General features: G+C 40.0%; 1 long non-coding RNA gene across 1 annotated transcript in view; it reads right to left on the bottom strand.

Annotated features, from left to right (window-relative positions):
- LOC117522921 overlaps positions 1-18,440 on the bottom strand; it is a 1,044,039-nt gene that overhangs the window by 534,365 nt on the left and 491,234 nt on the right. The window lies entirely within an intron of this gene.

Below are 18,440 nucleotides of genomic sequence, written 5' to 3'. Positions count from 1 at the left end.
GATAGATAGATAGATAGATAGATAGATAGATAGATAGATAGATAGATACATACATACATACATACATACATACATACATACATACATACATACATACATACATACATACATACTTTTAATGTCCCCATGGGGAAATTTGTCTTGGACTTCTCAAAAATCATGACCCATACAAAGATACAGAACAAGACATAAACAGTTCATAACAATAAATAAATAAATACATAAATAAAGAATAAAAATAAATTTAAAAAACATACAAGTACTAAAACCTCCTAATGTGCCTGATTGTTAGCGGTGTTTATTATGATATTTGTTAAGGGCTATGATTGATATAGGAACAAAAGAGTTCCTATATCTATTCAGTCTGCAATGGGGGACTCTGAAACGCCGGCCCGATGGTAGCAACTTGTATTGCGTGTGCAGAACATGGGAGGAGTCAGAAAGAATTCTGTCCGCTTAGTTTATCTTGGTTAAAGTCATAGGTTCGACCCTCTGAAGATCAGCCAAGCCACATTTGTGGCTGGAGTAATTTAGATTATGCTTTTTAATGATAAACTATTTTAAAAGTCATTGTTATTATTATTATTATTATTGTTGTTGTTGTTGTTGTTGCCACGTTGCTCTGTGCAACCCAGGCACATCTGATCCCGAGAGAACACAAATCCCATTGCAACTCTGTGCTTGATCAGCTATTGCAGCCAAAAGCAAATAATAATTATCATGTTGTTGTGGTCCTGAACTTCACATTTTATCCGCGCAAATAAATTCTACGTAAATGTTTTTATGAATAAATTGAGAGCGCTGGCGCTTCTTTGCAGGGCGTCTGTGCGTAAAAGCTGCTTGCGCCATGACGCACAGCCGCCCTCGTTAATGAGCTCGGTCCTGACAGAGGAGTTTTCACTCTGCTGTCTGTCTTCACTTCTCTGCACATTGACAGCGGGGCCTCCAAAGGTAAATAGTAAGAATTCACGCGGGGAAAGGACAGAGGGCCTGAATTCCAGCCACAACGTTCTGGTCCAGAGCCCCAGCTTCCGTTAATTTACGTTGAGGTTACGTCAGTACTTCGTCGCACAATCCGGTCCACCCATGGGAAAATGTGTTTCCACAGAGAAAGAGAAAAAAGTTGGGTGAAATTTACTTTAAAAATCTTGAAAATAATTTAAACAGAAATTCTAAATTATTGTGTGTTTTCTCTGGTTTTGTCAGTAAATCTAACATATCTTCAGTCAATTCTGCTTCAAAACGCTGCCAGATGTAATAAGAAGTTTTTGAAAGTGCCTTTTACCTTATTCTGTATTCGAAAATCATTGTACAGTGATGCTTCACTGGAAATTTGGACACACAAGTGGGAATCACACCACCAACCTCTTAATCAATGGATAACTGACTCTACTAACTGAGCCACAGTCTCTAAAGCCAGCTTTAGCAGAACCGCAGTGTTACTGCTAAATTAAATTTCTGGTTAATGTAAAGAACCAGGTATCCATGAAATGAAGAGTTGATGGGTCAAATCCTGTGTGTGTGCATTAAAGTCCATCTGCACAAAGGAGGAACTAAATGTGCTCACATTCAGTGGAGACACCACTACGGAAAAGTTTTCCTTTATTAGATTTGGAACAATTTTGAAGCAGATTTTACTACTGACAAGTGAACAAAGCAAGAGAAAGCACCCAGTTAAAGTTTCTGAGAAGTTTAACACAAAATGTCTGGCAACAATTTCAAAATAATAATAATAATAATAATAATAATAATAATGGCAAAAAAATAATGGAGTGAAATTTACTTTAAAAAAAATTAAAAGTAAATTTCACTCCATTATTTTATTTTATTTTTTGGATACATTGAGTTGTCAAAGAAAAATGAAAGGCATCAGAGCGCTGATGCATAGGCACCACAGTATAAATGTACAAGTAAATATACATATGTCTCTAATGGTGTTTTTAACTATTTATGATGTCATCATGTGACTTCATTATGAAGTCATTCATACCAATACATCACAAATATTTTGTTTATCAATACACCCTTTAGATCATTCAGCTGGTCTTCGTGGTTGTTGAGTTATATATATGTGTGTGTGTGTGTGTGTGTGTGTGTGTGTGTGTGTGTGTTGTCCACATACACACACCAGTGATACCTTGCTATCACTGCCCACTGACACGCAGCTAAAAACAGACAGTAAAGATGAGGGTTAATTTGCAGGTGACATTGATAAAACGTGCAACAGATCACAGAAATTATTACTTTAAAAAGCACTTTCACATAAATATTTGCCATTTTTGAACATCACAGTTGACAGCTGCACTTCCCATTTTTTAATTTCTTCATTTAACACAAAAGTATCATCACAGTTCATACTCTTTTAATTGGAGGAATCCCCCCCCACACACACACAAAAACAACAGAACATCTGCATTTGGAAATGAGTCAAACAAAGCTGAGAAGGAAAACAGTTTGATTAAAGTGTGTCTCACTGAGGCTGTGAATGTGTTAAACTTCTCACGCGTTCATCAGGTAAAACGTCAGCTCGGTATACTCTCAACCTGTCAGACGCTTTCCACATTCTAACCGTAAAACTGGAGTTTTCTGCTGCCGTTTTGTTGATCTGACCTCCTCATTTAGAATCTTAGTTCATTTTCAATTTAAGCAGGTGGAAAACAGTCACAGAATCCTGAATAAAAACATTAATTCCTCCCTTTTCTTTATGTCCCTTCAAATTCAAGTTTCCTTCCATTTCAGTTTCATTTATTTAGTTTTATATAGCCCCAAATCACAACAAAGCTCCATCAAGGCGCTTCACACAAGTAAGGTCTAACCTTAACAACCCCTGGAGCAAGCACACAGGCGACAGTGGTAAGGAAAAGTGGTTTCCTCGGTTCTCTCATAAACTTGAAGTTTGATTCCTGGGAGTCTGACAATTCTTACTTTTTAGCACCCTGGATATGTTTTGTTATCCCTCTAAAAGTTTTTCCTTGATTAAATCATTCCCGTTAATGCGACAGTTTTCTCAAAAACGTGCTTCTTTTGGCCACATGTTGATCCTTGTTGGCTGTTTAGCGTAACTCTGCATTTTCGCTGTAAGTTCTGATCACGCCAACATTTGTAGGTGAAATATCACAGTGAATTTGGAATCATTTCAAGGTAACTCATTGTAATCTGTGCCGAGCAAATATCAACTCAAGTAATCTGAGTAAATTAGTGGGTTAAACATCAAGGTACAGTAACATGTTACCTAATTTTAGGTTAGGTTAGCTAAAGTTACTTAGCTAGATCTGTGACTTAAAGCAAAAGTTACAAACTAGCTAACGCTAGCATTCATCTATAGACATAATCGATATGTAAAGAAGATGTGAGGTATGTACATTAACCTACATCAGTATCCGTTGGCTGGGGCCATGTGTTGGACAGTAAGTGAAGCCACTGCGATGGCGGGACAGAGGCAGGCAGAGGAGATTTAACTATCGTTAAAACTCAGGATGGTTCATAGTGTCTGAAATGGTGTTACACAATTTTTGCACGTATACATATGGGAAATATTGTCTAAATTTACAAATACAGGAAAAGATCTATTGATTTCCATGTTATTTGCATTTTGCTGAAAGAGCGCCCCCACCAGCACCTCAGCACATCAAAAGAACATTGTTGAGCCATGGCCATAGTATTTGCCTCTTGATCGCCCGATAGTTTTAGTTATGTTTTTCCAATCATCAGCTACTTTCTCTGTTTGCAGGAATTTGAATGAGTAAATAAGCAAAACAAAACAAATACATTTATCAAATTTCATAAAAGTTTGTAAAAATAAATAAATAAATAAATTTGGGCCTGGCCCAAAATACAAGTTTGGTCCTTGATAATAATATCTCGCAAAATCCAACAAACTGGATTTTTTTTTTTTTTACCTCTGCCAACAAAGTTGGAGGAGGTAATGTTATGAGGTTATGTATATAACCTCTGCTTGTTTGTCTGTTTGTTTTTGAGCACCCTGGAGCCCACAATTTTTCATATGCAGTTATGAAATTTTTACTGAAGATTCATATCTTGATAGGCAAGAACTGTTTAAATTTTCAAGGTCATAGGTCAAAGGGCAAAGTCAGGAAAAATCTTGGAAAATCGGAAAAAAATCCCTATCTTTAACATTGAATGCATTTTCAAAAATTCATAGCTCTTTCAAAAAATATCAAATTTCTTTCATATTTGAGAGCTTTATGTAGGATGGCATCCTTTATCAGCTGACAAACTTTGATCTGGATCTGATCCAGATTAAAGATTTTATGGCCATTCAAATTTAATATCGAAAACCCCATTTAATGTATTTTTGTCATTATTTCTTAATCAAACATGTTCCAATCAGTCTCATATTTGAAAGTGAGGTGCATACTGGCACTCAACATCATCTGCCAAAGTTTGATCTGGATCTGATCCAGATGGTGGATTTTGTGGACATTTGAACTTAATATTGAAAAGTCCATTTGGTGTACATTTTGCATTATATCTCAATCAAAAGTGCCTCAATCACTCCTATTTGTGACAATGAGGTGCAAACTGGCACTCTCAATGAACAGACTACGTTTGATCCACATCTGATCCGTATTTCAGATTTAGCAGATATTTAACAGGACTTTGAAGTTGAAAATTTTTTCCAAGGTAAAAATTTGTGGAATTGGAAACTAGTGTTGGCAGAGATTTGCGCTCTACGTGCGCAGTGCTTTAGTTTTTCTTCTTTTTTTAAATTTCTGAAATTACAAGCTTGGAGCCTTATTGGTGATAAAAACACTAATAAGTGCTCTTCTAGTTCTGACAGTTGCTCCCTGGAACAAAGTTTTAAAATACTGTGTGATAAATGGGATAATTGCTATTGGTGACAAATAGAGTAACTGTGTTTTATTGTGTTTTGAAATAAAGTATTGATACATTAAGGTAGCGGGATTATGAAAAGATTACTTCACATATGGCCTCATCGTTCTGCAGCTGTTCCAATATTATCAATATCACACGTTTTTATTCCATGTGAATAATTGTCATATCCGTGGAAAAGTGTGATAAATAAAACCGCTCACACAGACGTGGCACGTTTAAAACTTTTCTTCAAGCCATTTTTCCCCTCAGTCTTTGCTAAATACCCGGGAATCGTGCCGCACAATTTAATAAACAAATCTCATCCGGAGGAGAGTGATGCGGCGGCTGTGGAGGCCTTGAATGTGTGTGTCTCTGCAGGCCGGCGCTGTGCAGTGTTACGCTCGCTGCTCCACAATTTATGGAGCGTGGACAGTTTATAAGAAGCAATGTAGTCTATCAGAGAGGCAGGCGGGAGCGTTTCCATGCAGGAAGCTGTGTTTTGGAATAATATACGCTGTGATAAAGATGTTTCCCCTGTGACGTAAAGCAGCAGGGAGCAACCAGCAACCACTTACTGTTCCAACCAAATGTGAAGGAGAATTTTTGAGCTGCCATATTTTTCTCCTCCGGCAGGCTGCATGTGAGATGTTCAGGCTGTTGGACGTGTGGCTGCTGCAGCGCTTAGTTTTGTTTCCAGCAGTGATTTGGGATGACATTTGAGTCAGGATATGAAGGGCAATTGTTGAAAAGAGCATCACATAAAATACAGATGATAAAGTTCTGACAACTAATATTTTGTCAGCAGAGATAATGACCCCTATTTTCTACCGTGTCAAAGTGGCGCATGATGCAATGCAAGTGTCACTGCTAATTTCCACCCAGTGCAGATGGAATTCTCCTTTGATACCAAAAGTACTCATGCTCCATTGTGGGGACATTGGAATGTTTGTTTCACAAGCACATAGTCTTCATTATCCCACAGAGCCCTGTGCAAACGTTGAGAAGTTTACCATGAAAAAGTGATGTTTTCTGCTAAATTCTTTTCCAAATACAGTTTAGTGACCCTGACCTTTTGACCTACTCTCAACAGGTTACATGGAGTCACCATGCCTAACACACATATCAAGTTTGGTGACGATCAGGCAAATAGGACAGAGCTATTGTGCTCACAAGTATGTTCCAGTGACCTTGAGCTTTGACTTTTTAACCCTCAAATCACCGGGCTTCTTGGGGACAATATACCTAACACACATACTGAGTTTGATGACAATCGGGTATTTAAAGCAGACGTTATTGTGCTCACAAGATTTTTACACAGTATGCTCCACTGATGATGACCTGCGACATTTTGACTCCAAAATCAATAGACGTTTTGAGCTCAGTATGCATAATGCATGTATCAAGTTTGGTGACAATCGGTTTAGTAACGTTTCTGTGTAGGCTCTCAGTTGTCCAGGTGGTTTCCATGGTAGAGAAGCTTGAATCTTCGACTGGACTGGGTTGTTTGACGCGAGGACATTTCACTTCAAATCGCAGAAGCTTCCTCAGCTAAAATTCTTGCTCTGGTGGTCTGACTTCTGTCTTGACTCTTGTAGAGAAGAATAATCAGAAGTCACAAAAGCTGGAGTTTTAAACCTAACCAGACCCCTCCTACCGAGAGGCAGACTGCTGTAGGCTAGTGACTAAACAATAGCTCTAATTAGCACCTACTGTGCTGTAGTTAGCACCCTCATAATGACAGGGCAGCTGTCTCTCCGAATGATGGGACGGACGCCTCTCCTGATGGCTCCCTTGACGACTCTGCTGATGACGTGAATGACTCATTACCATGAACAAAAGAATGAAACTGCTCTGACCTGAGTACCCCATTGTAAACAGGGGATAAAGTGTGTCTCAGACCCCCCTCCCCGGTTAAGGCTGGGTTTCAAACATTTCACAAAGAATGCCTCCTTGAAGCTTCTGCGATTTGAAGTGAAACGTCCTCGCGTCAAGCAACCCAGTGCAGTCAAAGATTCAAGCTTCTCTACTATCGGGTTAGTAAAGTGGAAGATATCTCACTCGCAACGCAAATGTCACATGACTGACTGACTCCTGGCACATAGTGATGTCTAGCTTGCTGACTGTGTGTTGGAAAAAGGTGCAATCAAGCATGAAGTTGCGCATTCCTCCTGTCTGTCACAAGAAAGCATTTGAACTTTAGACCACATAAAAGGTAATCAAAGACCTAGACCACATCGCACCTCACTCAGACACACCTTACATAAGTGGCTCATCACACACGTACACTCTGCACACACTCAGCGCATAATATGCACATGAAGTTGAATTAAACACAAAAGTAACAAGTATATAAGAGTAATAATTCATGGAAAACTACAACTTTAATAACTCTGGTTTGTACCCTATTTCCAGGCTTTAAGACCCTCCTCTCAGCTGTCATTTTATATTTGACACTCTGAACAAGCTCACCAGCATAGTCAAAAACAGATTTGCTCATAACACATTATTAAGATGCCCAAGAAGCCGTGCTGTGACATAAAGCACACTGCAAGCATTCGTCGCACACTCCAAACTTATAACAGACAAAGAAATCTGCTGCTACCTGCTAACTCTAACTGCGAACAGATAAAGTGCATGAAAGATACACAAACAGCTGTTAAGTTAGCATAAAAAGTAGAACAGGTAACGGGTGTCCATTCACTTTGCGTTTGAGCTGCGTCTCAAAGTCTAGCTGACATCTGTAAAGCGCTTCACACAGCAAATGTAGCAGGTGTAAAAAGGTGATGGAAACTTTGGCATCCTGTCTATGGGGATGCATTTCCTCTCCAGAAATTCTTTCCACAACTTTCTCTTGGATCTGTTCCATTCAGCAACATTGTGCATTTTGGGCATTTTCAGTTGACATTATGATATGACTGCAGAACAGCCACAGCACGACCTCGCATAACGCAGAGCCTTAATCCAGCCTTTTGTGCTATATGATCGGGTTTGTGCTTAAAATAAGCCTTCTAGATTGCAGTGTGCACTTTTGCACTGTGCATTTTGTACCGTGCAGTGTGCAACCTCAAGATAGCACCCACTGTGTCACTACATTTTAGCCTTCAAAACACAAGTGAAAGCAAATTCCTGCACGTTGCAAATTCTGAGCCTCACAATGGAGTTGAAATGAAACAATCAAGATGTGGTTGAACAAAATATTGCATTTTTATAGGGCTCCATTTTTTGCATACATAGTTTGAGAAATTAAATCTATTATTGTTTATATCAGTCATCACTTTTACAGCCAGTTTTATTTTGACAAGCAAAGAGATGGATACATGAATATCTGTCAGTCTCTGAATATGACTTGTACTTCATTTACACCCATAAGAAATTCAGAAATACAAACAGCGTAGTACTGTGTGCTAAATCTGTCTGTCTTTTGACACGAAGCAGAAAGTTCGACCACATTACACCCATTTTGGCATCTTTTCACTGGCTTCCTGTCCCTGTGAGATCAGATTTTAAGGTTCTGCTACTAGCCTATAAAACTGTTCATGGACTGGTACCTCCCTACTTAGCTGACCTAATTAAACCTTACGTACCGGCCTGGGCTTTGCGTTTTCAGGGTGCTGGACTACTTTGTGTCCCTAGGGTGAATAAAAAGTCTGTGGGTCACAGAACTTTCTCTTATTGTGCCCCTGTTCTGTGAAATGATCTCCCTGAGTCAATAAAAGTCAGACTTAAGACGCACTTATTTTTCCTTTCGTATATCTAGCATACTGGCATAGTATATTACTATGTTTTTTACTCTTTTAAATTAATTTCATTAGGAAACAGAGCATGCCGTGGCCTCAACTTTATCTAAATTCTGGGTCTTTTAGTGAAGCTTAGGGCTAGTGGCCAGTGATCACCTTAGTATTTCTTCTGTTTTTCTTGTTGTTTAATTTGTTGTCTTTCTGATGCCTGATTGTTTTTTTTTTCCTCTGTTTGAGGTGCGGGTGGTGTCTGCTTCTGAAACCCTCCTGTCCTGTGCACTGGCAATGTTTCCTGTATATTAATTTTGTGAAGTGTTCTGTAATTTATGTTTGTAGCATGGCCCAAGCAGAGGGTCACCACTTTGAGTCTGGTCTGCTTGAGTTTTCTTCCTCAGAGGGAGTTTTTCCTTACCACTGTTGCTCTGGGGGTTGGTAAGGTTAGATCTTGTGTGAAGCGCCTTGAGGTTGTGATTTGGCACTATATAAATGAAATACATTGAAATGAATTCAATTAAACTGAATTGAGGAGGCACTTCTCAAAGCCTGAGTGACTGTGCAAGAAGGAGTCGAGTGAGGGAAGCCGCCAAGACACCCACGGCAACTCTGAAGGAGTTACAGGCTTCTGTGATTGGAGAAAGTGTCAGTGTAACTTTTGTCTGTTGCACCACCAATTATGCAGCTTCATGGTGGTGTGGAACAGAAAAGAATGTCAGACTTCAGCTGAGATTCGATGTTTTCTTGTAATTTTTTTAATGATTCTATCTTTGTTTTTTCATTACACATGCACACTATGATGTATTCATGTTTTCACAAATCTGTGTTGGAGGCTGCAGCTTTCTTTGCACTTGCCAGAAATCTGAATCTTTCAAAATCATGGACAAGATCAGTTTTCTACGTCACGGCGTGAACAGACCAACACGCAACAAATCAATTGTAATATGGCAATCTTTGACTATACATTTAAACCATGTACTGTCTTTAAAGCACCAGTCTTTAATAATTTCCAGACTTCATTATCAAATCTAAGATAAAACAGACATCAACTAAATAAACAATCTGGGGATATATGTTGCACTTTGCATTGTTCTTGTTCAACATGAAATAGCACAGGAGAGTGTCTTCCAGAAATCAGATTTATTCTCTAATGAGAAAAAGGGTCTTCTGACTTCGTTTTATAAACATTTGCTGGGATGGAGATTTCTTTTTCATTGAACTCGTTGCAATTAGTCTGAAAATGAGCTTTTGTGTTGTGAGAGCTGCAGGTCACCTCAAGATTGAAATGGAAAATATTATCTCAGTTTATCGAATGTCACATGTAATCCGTTACACCCAAATGAGCTGTTAACTGACACCAAACTAAAGGTTGTTTTATTCCCCCAAAAATATAATACTCAAATTTACGCATTCCCATTGACAATCAGCCACTTTTAGTGTATCATCATGCTGATATTTACAGCTGTCAAGTGACTTCTTAAACTATGCAATAACTCCACTGAAGAAGTGATGAGATTTGACTCGATCTGAAATAACGTTTATTGTAAAAGCAGAGAAAGCCCGACAGAAGCTTAGAAAGAAAGACACAACCAACTTCCTCATGAGCCTGACAGCTGTTGAGGCGTCCCTGGGACAAGGACGACTTGTAATGCAAATGGTCAATTTCAGCCCCGTGAGACACTGACGGACAAAAACAGTCAATCAATGAAGACATCACTTGTCCCTGAGTGGACACACACGTCCAGGGGCTTTTTCCATAAACCGGCACCGATGTCGCACAGAAAGAAAAACTCGACTGCGGCCATTTTTTCTTTGAAAAGGCAAATTGTTTAATTTAACTTATGGGGAAGACAGAAGAATCCTGAAACAAAACTATGAAACATGTAAAAGCTCCAACGCCACGCCTCCATCAGAGCAACCTGCAAGAGGTTCAGGGCTTGTTTATGTGCAAAATCACTAGGAAAACATATACCAAATATCTGATAAGAGGTGCATGGACAGACACACACAAACACATACACATACACACAGTAACGCACACACACACACACACACAAAGAGCTTTCAGCTGATGCGACTGAATTTGTGGGTATCGTGAAGCTCAATGATGGATGAAGAGGAGGTATGTTAGCATTAGATGACCAAGGCACAGCTAGGATTTATTATAAGGAAGGTCGTCACCTCTAAATGGAACACCAAACAGCCGGATACAATTTCAAGGTAAAGTGTAAGTTGAGGGCAGCTTGGTCCTCTCTGTGTGGAGTTTGCATTTTTTCCATGTGTTTGTGTGGGTTCCCTCTGGGTGCTCATGGATGCCAACCACACAGGCAAACACAAATGTACTGTTTCAGCCAGATGAAACTTGGTGATGAAACGTGGGTGTATTCTTGGCCTTTTCCAGTTGCTGAAGTCCTCGATGCTGAGGCACCTGCATGCTGGATCACGAGTGCTGTCCTGTACAACTGAGTTCTGTAGACTATCCCTTTGTTAATGTTGATTAGTCTTAGTGTTTTGGTGTCTTCCGCAAATACGATGATTGCATTTGTGCAGTGGATGGGTGTACAGTCATGTGTAGAGTGAGAACAGTAATGGGCTTAACACACAGCCTTGTGGAACACCCACGTTGACAGTCAAGGTAATAAACTGTCATCTACAATAATATGTTGCAAATATATTATTATCTACTTCAGATGTGCATTTGATTGTTAATTTGATGAGCTCTGCCCATATGTGTCATGTTTAAAATGCCCAAAGGTATTTCCACTGTTAGGAACTGCAAATTTTTGCTTGAAAGACTGAGCAAACATCTGCAAAACTTACATCACATGTCAAGAAATATTGCTTTGACCGTGATGATGTTGATTTATGTATACTATATATTCATTCATTTTCTAAATCCAATTATTCCAATTCAGGGTCCTGTGGGGTTGGGGTGGGGCCTGGAACCTAGCACAGCAGACCTTTGGCAAGACGCAGGTCTCATTCTGTACAGGTTGCCAGTTTATTGCAGGGCTACATATAAACAGACATACAGTAGTGTTCAGAATAATAGTAGTGCTATGTGACTAAAAAGATTAATCCAGGTTTTGAATATATTTCTTATTGTTCCATGGGAAACAAGGTACCAGTAGATTCAGTAGATTCTCACAAATCCAACAAGACCAAGCATTCATGATATGCACACTCTTAAGGCTATGAAATTGGGCTATTAGTAAAAAAGTAGAAAAGGGGGTGTTCACAATAATAGTAGTGTGGCATTCAGTCAGTGAGTTCGTCAATTTTGTGGAACAAACAGGTGTGACTCAGGTGTCCCCTATGTAAGGATGAAGGCAGCACTTGTTGAACATGCTTTTCTCTTTGAAAGCCTGAGGAAAATGGGACGTTCAAGACATTGTTCAGAAGAACAGCATAGTTTGATTAAAAAGTTGATTGGAGAGGGGAACACTTTATACGCAGGTGCAAAAAATTATAGGCTGTTCATCTACAATGATCTCCAATGCTTTAAAATAGACAAAAAACCAGAGACACGTGGAAGAAAACAGAAAACAACCATCAAAATGGATAGAAGAATAACCAGAATGGCAAAGGCTCACCCATTGATCAGCTCCAGGATGATCAAAGACAGTCTGGAGTTACCTGTAAGTGCTGTGACAGTTAGAAGACACCTGTGTGAAGCTAATTTATTTGCAAGAATCCCCAACAAAGTCCCTCTGTTAAATAAAAGACATGTGCAGAAGAGGTTACAATTTGCCAAAGAACACATCAACTGGCCTAAAGAGAAATGGAGGAATATGTTGTGGACTGATGAGAGTAAAATTGTTCTTTTTGGGTCAAAGGGCCGCAGACAGTTTGTGAGACGACCCCCAAACTCTGAATTCAAGCCACAGTTCACAGTGAAGACAGTGAAGCATGGTGGTGCAAGCATCATGTTTCATGATGCTTGCACCATGTTTCTCCTACTATGGTGTTGGGCCTATATATTACATACCAGGTATCATGGATCAGTTTGGATATGTCAAAATACTTGAAGAGGTCATGTTGCCTTATGCTGAAGAGGACATGCCCTTGAAATGGGTGTTTCAACAAGACAATGACCCCAAGTACACTAGTAAACAAGCAAAATCTTGGTTCCAAACCAACAAAATTAATGCCTTGCAGATGTGAAGAAATCATGAAAAACTGTGGTTATACAATTAAATACTAGTTTAGTGATTCACAGGATTACTAAAAAAGCAGTTTGAACATAATAGTTTTGAGTTTGTAGCGTCAACAGCAGATGCTACTATTATTGTGAACACCCCCTTTCTACTTTTTTTTTACTAATAGCCTAATTTCATAGCCTTAAGAGTGTGCATATCATGAATGCTTGGTCTTGTTGGATTTGTGAGAATCTACTGAATCTACTGGTACCTTGTTTCCCATGTAACAATAAGATATATACTCAAAACCTGGATTAATCTTTTTAGTCACATAGCACTACTATTATTCTGAACACTACTGTACACACGCACACTCCCACTCACACCTACGGTAAATTTAACCCCCCAATTCACTTAATCTGCATGTCTGTGGACTGGGGAGGAAGTCAGTGGATCAATCCAGCTCTTGTCTGTGTGGTTAAGTGCTACTGAGGAAGATGCCAAACTACAAACTGAAAGTCAGTTGTTCAGGTCGGCACCTTGCCAGGAATCTCCAGGCAGTGAAGGGTGGATATGGTTGTAAGACATTTCTCATGATCTAATTTCTTGTGTATTCTTCTGTTTTTCCTCGGAGTCACCACAGTGGGCCTGGTAATGGATCTAATTGCTGATTTGGGTCAAGTTTTATGCCATATGTCCTTCCTGACACAACTCCAAATGTACACAGGTAATGGAGTACGGGTGGCCTCCAACCGCTGACCTGTTTGGGAGGCAGGTGTGCAAACCGCTTTGGCCAATGTGTCCATTCTAGATAAAACCTGCCAGTAACTGTAAATGTCTCACAGATATGGCTAACTTACTGCTTTGACTAATATTACCTGTGACACTGCAGTATTCCAGCATGTATGTCCACAAGCACTTTCAAACACTCAGTTCCTTTCAGCGCAGCAGGCAAAACCAAACGTTTTCAGCAGCATCTTTACTGACTGACCAAAGAAACCACATGAACCGACTATTGTAGTGTACTCATAATAAAAGCAGTCTTTTGTCTAGAAAATACCCACAAACAAGACTCTGTAAACACAGTCTATGTGCTAAACTGTTACAAATATATCCTGACAGATGAATGAATCTGGTTAAATTGTTACCACAGCAGGGTGGTTAAAGTGATGAGTTCAATGCCGTGAGGTTTAAAAGTATCCAGAAGTGATGTTTGTAGCTTTGTTACAGATCACACAGCAAAGTACGTATGTGTAAGCATCACATAGGTGTAAGTGTTACTATGGTTTATTTTTACAGCGTTATATTAACACATAGATCAAAAACTGAGGGAATGGTCCAAGCCAATATCAAATATCATGTCTGCTAGACAATACAAGACAAGCCAAGATCAGACTGGAAAAGACCAGAATAAACGTCAGGAAAAAAGAATAGAAGACCCTGAAAAAAACAAAAGCAAATAAGAGTTAAATTAACAGTTAAAGACACTGGCATAGACAAGGAAACACTGGACAATGCTAGATTACACATGACTTTTAGAATTCACAAGTTTTGGCTCGACTGGAATAAATTAGATTACAACAGACTAGACATGATAATAATAATAATACATTTTATTTGTAATGCACTTTACATTCCATGGAATCTCAAAGTGCTACAGAGCAGAGACTAAAAACAAACAATGTACAGGGTCAAAAACAATAAAATATATTCATAAAACAATAACCACACAGATAAAATCAAACATTTTAAACATTTTAACATTTTTAACATTTTAAAAGGCCCTTTTAAATAAAAATGTCTTGAGGCCTTTTTTAAATGCCCCCACACTCTGTGGGGCCCTCAGGGTCTCTGGAAGGGCATTCCAGAGCTGTGGGGCGACTACCTGGAAGGCCCTGTCTCCCATGGTGGAGAGCTTGGATCTGGGCTGGTGCTGGTGGGCTGATTGCTCGAAGGCACAAGAATAGGATAGACTAGACTAGACCGGAGGTGGAAAACCCCGGCTTCAGTGAGTAAAGGTCTGATCACATATTTTTTCCATCCACTCACTAAACCAGCTGATTCTAATGAGTTCAACTCTTCAGACAGGTAGATGAGCTAATCAGTAAAATCACCTGTTTTAGGTGTAGAGGTAAAGCACCCTATGGTAGGAATTTTGGTCACTGAAACCAGGGTTTTCCACCTCTGGATTAGACAAACCTGACTAGGCTTGATAATACTTTCTATCCGTCTCCCTAACCACTGAAACCAGCTAGTGGAGTTTTACCGGTGTCCCCTCTAAACCTGATCTTCAATATCTGCAGTAGATGCCATGTTTTCACTTTGTTTTCCCAGCATCCTTGTCACTCGTCGTCTCTGTGACCCTGAGCGGATACGGAGGAGCGATCGACCTTGGATTCACTCTGCAATGGCATGGAGCCCATTAACAGTGGCTGTGAGTTGTGGCCGGGCATTAAAGTGCGCTCCAGCCACAGTCAATGTTTATGTCTACCGATCAAACCCACTGTGTTTACGTTCTATGGCATTATGGACAAGAAGGCTCTCTAAAACACCCAGGCCTGAAGACGAATGGTTTATGGTCCACTGAGCATCAGCTGGAGATGAAAGGTTGAACAGAAAGTCTGCCTGCTGACATCTGAAAGGTGGACATATCACGAGAGGCGTCAAGCTAAAGGAGATTGAGTGTGTTGGTGAAATATTTCCAAATCAATCCTGCAGCATTTTGCTCCATAAAACACTGTGATGGATCTATTTGACTAAAATGGTCTTGAAAGCGGTCGCCTCCAAAGGTTTGTGTAGAGAACACGGCCAAGGAATCAACGATGATGCAGTGTAAGGTGATACATCCTGGGCACAAATGCAGGACTTTTCCTTTACATTATTAGAACTGCAAAATGGAGAGTTTTGCTAAACATTTTCATGACACTTGTTGCAAAGATAAAGCTGGCACAGAGTATACACCATCAAATATGGGGAAGATCAACAAAGAGGAGCAGCCATGAATTTTTAAAATCACTTGTATATAAATATATACATATAAATTTGTGAGTTTTTTTTAAGCCTTTATTTGGCTAGGGGAAACACAGCAGTGGAAGCTGTTAGTGCACTTACTTTCAAAACTAGAAGGTCCCCTGTTCAATGCCCCCCATGTCCTATTCTTCATGTACATCTGGAGTTCTGTCAAGAAATGCATCGGTGGAAAACTTGCCAAATCAACAGTGTACAAACAGGGAGGAGCCAAAAAGAAATTAATAACCAGGGATAATTGAATTTGAGTGAAGTGAGACATGCAGTGGGGACCTCCCATCCCAGGAATCCATTATATCCAACAGCCTGAACCCCAAACCCAAAATTACACCTTTTCTTTTCTTTTCTTTTCTTTTCTTTTCTTTTCTTTTCTTTTCGCCTTGTTGGAAATCCACATGTAAAATTAGTGGTACTTTTAAAAAATAGGTTTAAAAACACATACCTGCAACACGTTTTTAGTAATACATCCTTGAAGGTCCTATTCAGTGTTTTGGTCTTAATGTGGCACACTGTGTCCCAGTTCAAGGGCAACATACATCTATGGTTGCACCCTATAAAGATCTGGCCTTCAGGGACAGCGAAGACTGGAACAAACTGTGTTGCAATGAGACGGTCCAGGCCACGCTGCGTTCTGCAATTGTGTTATTAGCGTTTCCTGCCCCTGTCACCTGGCAACCTTGACAGTGGCACATGACAAACTAGGGTAGTGAGCATAACCAGTAGCAATTATTTTTTAACACTTATTTTTACTTTACATATAAACATTACTTATTTGCAGTTGTATATTTGGAGGACAAAATTGTCTCTTTTTTGGTTTTTGTTTTGTTTTCTTTAAATTTGCCAACAATTTTGTCTTGAAAAAGAAACTGTGCAATGACTCATGGGTTGTTTGAGTTGTGAAGACTACACTTGTATCCTTCGTTTTTATGGGAAAGAAGGCTGCATTCATAGGCTGCATTCCAAGGAGGTTTCAAAATAAGACAGCCTAGTCACACCAATATGATGTACGCAGCCGACCAATGCAGCCTAAGAAGGATACAGAATCTGATTTGGGACACAGTCACTGGAAGAGTTCTGCCTTGGTAACATTCTCTTTACTCTAAAGTCTGAAGCCCCAGCTTCCAGCACTCTAAAATGAAGCCAACCAGAAGAGGAAGAAGTTGCAGTTCCCTGAATGGCTGTTTGAGGCTGGCTTTAAAAGTGAGCAGATTCTCATAGTGGAAGCCCATGTTAAAATGTTCAAGTTTTGAGGAGAAAGAAAAATGTTTACAGCTTGGTACTAAAAAACAGCTTTGGTCTCTATAGCTAGTTTCTCTCTCCAAGACAACTGTTGTGGTGGTGGTGTTGGGGGGGATTTCATAAATCATCATGGTTACTTTGAGTGACATGTGGCATCTGTCACTGAGTGGAGTCACAGCTCCACTACTAGTGACCACGAGCTAGTGTTGACAACCGTGTCTGTCCTTTCTGAAGATTTTACTCCAAATACCTGTAATAATATGGCTTGTTGTGCTGTTAATTGTCTGAGTAGATCATCAAAGAAGTCTGTGCTCCAGGTATTTCCATCTTTTCTATTTTCTATGCTCATGGCGTTATCGGTTTTACCAGTTATCGGCACCTTCATGACATTAGGTCCAGTTAATCCACAATTACTGAAGGAATAATAACCACCCATCATGAAAGCCACCACCCAGTCCACAAAAATGTGTTTTAATAAATCACCCAAACCAAGGTTAGCCTGGAAATCTGAGATGGGGGATATGTGAATTGCATTTGTCGCACCCAGGTCACACAGGGTCTCGCCCAAGCTCCACCTCTTTACCCATTTATGGGTTGGCTGGGATGTAGGTGGAGTTAATATGGCCAAATATGGAGACTCCCAAAACGGCTCTTCTGGGTCCCTTCAGAAAACCTCTGGGTGATGTCACGTAGGGTTTGTCCAGTATATAAACACTGACCGGTGCTCTTCCTGGGCTTTCTCGCATCACACTGCATTATGGGTAATAACAAAACACTGAAGAGACTGGAGATGTGCGAAAGCGAGAGATGAGTGATGCCAGTGAGGGATGAGGTGCCTGGAGTCACCTCCTCTGCAGTGTGCACGAAATCCAAGTGCGTTCAGAGTGAGTGATGTCGCTGATGTGGTTAATACTGACATTTAAATGTAAATCAGACATTATGTTGAGGAGCGGTGGCCTGAAAATGTTCCTCTATCAGTAAAAGATGTAGGTTAAAGCACTTGAAATGAATCAGACATCTGCCGTTAATAACGGCGGTGATGTTTAAACGCTGGCTGTCCAGGAACACTGCGCCCGTTAATGTGCGTAAACACAGATTAAGCGGACAGATTAAAGCCTTGGATTAAACACCGGCATCTTTTGTGCACTGTGAGGAAGTGTGCAGATTCAAGCTGTTTTGTCCTCATAACCACATGTGAACACAGAGCAAATACAGCCTTAATCCTCCTGCATACAGACTTGACATCAATTTGTCCCTGTAGGGGAGGAGCCCCGGGCCAAGTCCCCTAAACCCTCACTCCTCCTCTCGCCATTCATGACCCAAACGTCCTCAGTTCTCTTTGTCTTGCTCTCTGTCCTTTTCTTGTCTAATCCTCTGAAGCATCTGGGTAGGAGATGTGAAAAAGACGTGTCCTCTAACTTAAAGGAGTCCCATTATACGGCAAACTACACAGGACCGCAGGCGTCCC

This window comes from Thalassophryne amazonica, chromosome 13 (assembly GCF_902500255.1).
Source record: "Thalassophryne amazonica chromosome 13, fThaAma1.1, whole genome shotgun sequence".
In the NCBI taxonomy this organism is placed as follows: Eukaryota; Metazoa; Chordata; class Actinopteri; order Batrachoidiformes; family Batrachoididae; genus Thalassophryne; species Thalassophryne amazonica.
Note: the sequence above shows the minus strand (reverse complement) of the source record. Positions and strands in the feature narration are given on the sequence as shown.